General features: G+C 33.1%; 1 non-coding gene across 1 annotated transcript; it reads left to right on the top strand.

The window, feature by feature from the left end:
- The first annotated feature begins 1,221 nt into the window (after window positions 1-1,221).
- Window positions 1,222-1,329, top strand: LOC148568475 (small nucleolar RNA R71). The gene has a single exon (XR_015882218.1). It is a non-coding gene; the product is annotated as a small nucleolar RNA R71 (small nucleolar RNA).
- Window positions 1,330-4,124: the final 2,795 nt, after the last annotated feature.

Below are 4,124 nucleotides of genomic sequence, written 5' to 3'. Positions count from 1 at the left end.
TAGTTTCTCCATTACAGAGAGTGGCATGAGGTTTATACTTGACCCCAGGTCACACAGAGCCTTCTCAAAGGTCATGGTGCCTATGATACAAGGTATTAAGAACCTTCCGGGATTCGATTTCTTCTGAGGTAATTTCTGATGAACCAAGGCATTTAGTTCATTGATGAGCAATGGAGGTTCATCCTGCCAAGTCTCCTTACCAAATAACTTGGCATTCAGCTTTATGGTTGCTCTTAGATACTGAGCAACTTGCTCTTCAACAATATCTTCATCCTCTTCAGAGGAAGAATACTCATCAGAGCTCATGAATGATAACAGTAAGTTCAGTGGAATCTCTATGGTCTCTATATGAGCCTCAGATTTCTTTAATTCCTCAATCGGGAACTCCTTATTGGTCAGTGGACGTCCAGCAAGGTCTTCCTCACTGGAAATCACTGCCTTTTTACTCTCTCCAGGTTCGGCCACTTTGGATATAGTTATGGCCTTGCACTCTCTTTTGGGATTCTCTTCTGTATTGCTTGGGAGAGTACTAGGAGGGATTTCGGTAACTCTTTTACTCAGCTGACCCACTTGTGCCTCCAAATTTCTGATAGTGGACCTTGTTTCAGTCATGAAACTGAGAGTGGTCTTAGATAGATCAGAGACTATGGTTGCTAAGTCAGAGAGGCTCTGCTTAGAATTCTCTGTCTGTTGCTGAGAAGATGATGGAAAAGGCTTGCTATTGCCAAACCGAATTTTCCCACCATTATTATTATTGAGGCTTCTGTTGATCCTTCCATGAGAAATTTGGATGATTTCTCCATGAAGGATTATAGGTTTTTCCATAAGATTCTCCCATGTAATTCACCTCTTCCATTGCAGGATTCTCAGGGTTATAAGTTTCTCCTTCAGAGGAGGCTTCTTTAGTACTGCCCGATGCATCTTGCATTCCAGTCAGATTTTGAGAAATCATATTGACTTGCTGAGTCAATATTTTATTCTGAGCCAATATGGCATTCAGAGTATCAATCTTAGAACTCCTTTCTTCTGAGTCATCCCATTATTCACAGGATTTCTTTCAGAAGTATACATGAACTGGTTATTTGCAACCATTTCAATGAGTTCCTGGGCTTCTGCAGGTGTTTTCTTCAGATGAAGAGATCCACTAGCAGAGTAGTTCAATGACATCTTGCACAATTCAGACAGACCATCATAGAATATACATAAGATGCTTCATTCTGAAAGCATGTCAGAAGGACACCTTCTGATCAATTGCTTGCATCTTTCCCAAGCTTCATAGAGGGATTCACCTGCCTTCTGTCTGAAGGTTTGGACTTCCACTCTAAGCTTGCTCATCTTTTGAGGTGGAAAGAATTTGGCCAAGAAAGCATTGACCAACTTTTCCCAAGAGTTCAGGCTTTCTTTAGGTTGTGAGTCCACTCTAAGCTTGCTCATCTTTTGAGGTGGAAAAAATTTAGCCAAGAAAGCATTGACCAACTTTTCCCAAGAGTTCAGGCTTTCTTTAGGTTGTGAGTCCAACCATATCCTAGCTTTGTCTCTTACAGCAAAGGGGAAAAGCAAAGTCTGTAGACCTCAGAATTAACCCCATTGGTCTTAACAATGTCATAGATTTACAAGAATTCAGCTAAGAACTGATGAGGATCTTTCAATGGAAGTCCATGAAACTTGTAATTCTGCTACATTAGAGAAACTAATTGAGGCTTAAGCTCAAAGTTGTTTGCTCCAATTGCAGGAATTGAGATGCTTTTTCCATAGAAGTCGGAATTTGGTGCAGTAAAGTCACCAAGCTTCTTCCTTGCATCTCCACCATTGTTATTGGGTTCGACTGCCATGTCTTCTTCTTTTTTAAAAATTTCTCTAAGATCCTCTCCAGAGTGTTGTGCTTTATCTTCTCTTAGCTTCCTCTTTAGAATCCGTTCAGGTTCAGGATCATCTTCAACAAGAATGTCTTTATCCTTGTTTCTGCTCATATAAAAAGAAGAGAATAGAAAAGAAGAGGCATCCTCTATGTCACAGTATAGAGATTCCTTTATGTGTCAGAGGAAAAGAAAAATAGAATTAAGAAGGAAGAAGAAGAAATTCGAACACAGAGAGAGAGAGGGTTCGAATTATGAGTAGAAGAGAAGTGTTAGTAAATAAATAAAATGAATAGAAAGAGATGAGAGGGAGAGTATTCGAATATTAATTAACAGAAAAGAAAAATATTTTTGTTTTTATTTAATTAATAAAGTTAGTTTCGAAAATATTAAAAGAAATAAAAAAATTAGAATTTAAAACAATTAGTTAATTAAAAAGAATTTTGAAAAAGTGGTTAGTGATTTTCGAAAATTAGAAGTGGAAAAGTAGTTAAGTGGTTTTGAAAAAGATAAGAAATAGTAAACTTTTTTTAAAATTAAAACAAACAAGTCAAGTGGTTTGAAAAAGATTTGAAAATAAATTTTGAAAAGATAAGAAGTTAGAAAAAGATTTTGAAATTAAATTTTGAAAAAGATATGATTGAAATTTATTTTGAAAAAGATTTAAAAAAGAAATTTAAAAAGATTTGATTTTGAAAATTAAAGTTGATGACTCGACTAACAAGAAACTAAAAGATATGATTCTAGAATTTAAAGATTGAACCTTTCTTAACAGGAAAGTAACAAACTTGAAATTTTTGAATCAAAACATTAAATGTTAGCAATAATTTAGAAAATTATGAAATAAAATTAAGAGAAAGATTTTGAAAATTAATTTAAAAAAATTTTCAGAAAACATGAAAGAAAAATGAAAAAGATTTTATTTTTGAAAAAGATTTGAAAGGATAAAATTTTTAAATTGAAATTTTGACTTGACTAACAAGAAACAACTAAATTTTGAAAATTTTTTACTAAGTCAACCCAAAATTTTGAAATTTATGAGTAAAATAAGAGAAAGATATTATTTTTTATTTTTGAATTAATGAAGAAAGAGTAAAACAACAAAATGACACAAGACATAAGAATTTAAGATTAAAACAACTAATGCATGCAAGAACACTTTGAATGTCAAGATGAACACGAAGAACACTTTGAAGATCATGATGAACATCAAGAACATATTTTTGAAAATTTTTAATAAAAGAAAGATATGCAAAACACCAAACTTAGAACTTTTTAGTGTTTAGGCACTAATAATTTGAAAATGCATATGAAAAACAAGAAAAGACACAAAACAAGAAAACTTAAAGATCAAACAAGGAAAATCATCAAGAACAACTTGAAGATCAAAGAAGAACACAATGCATGAATTTTCGAAAATTTTAAGAAAATTAAAAAATGCAATTGACACTAAACTTAAAATTTGACACTAGACTCAAATAATAAACACAAAAAAAAATTGGTTTTATGATTTTAATAATTTTTTTGTATTTTCGAAAAATGATTTTGGAAAAAGAAAATAAAGAATTTCAAAATTTTTTAATAAGAATTCCAAGATTCATGCAATGTTAGTCTAAAGCTTCGGTCCAAAAGAATTAGATATGGCCAAATGGCCAGCCAAGCTTTAGCATAACAATTACAAACATGTCCTTTATACAATGGAAAGTGGAAACCTCAGTCCAAAAGATTAGACATGGCTTAACAGCTAGCCAGGTTTCAACATATCTCATGAAGCTCTGGAATTCATTCTTAAAAATTCGAAAGAACATTTTTTTTTTTTGAATTTTTCGAAAACTATATATATATATATATTTTTTTCGAAAATAAAAATAAAAAGCTTAAACATAAAATAAAATTACCCAATCTAAGCAACCAGATGAACCGTCAGTTGTCCAAACTCGAACAATCCCCAGCAACGGCGCCAAAAACTTGGTGCACGGAATTGTGATCACACTTTTCACAACTCCGGTACAACTAACCAGCAAGTGCACTAGGTCGTCCAAGTAATAAAACCTTACGCGAGTAACGGTCGATCCCACAGAGATTGCCGGCTTTAAGCAAGCTATGGTCATCCTGTAAATCTTAGTCAGTCGGATTCAAATGGTTATGAGGTTTTGATAATTAAAAGATAAATAAAACATAAAATAAAATAAAGATACTTATGTAATTCATTGGTAGGAATTTCAGATAAGCGTTTGGAGATGCTTTGTTGCTTGTGAACCTCTGCTT

Source organism: Arachis ipaensis, chromosome B4 (assembly GCF_059453495.1).
Source record: "Arachis ipaensis isolate K30076 ecotype BB chromosome B4, ASM5945349v1, whole genome shotgun sequence".
In the NCBI taxonomy this organism is placed as follows: domain Eukaryota; kingdom Viridiplantae; phylum Streptophyta; class Magnoliopsida; order Fabales; family Fabaceae; genus Arachis; species Arachis ipaensis.
Note: the sequence above shows the minus strand (reverse complement) of the source record. Positions and strands in the feature narration are given on the sequence as shown.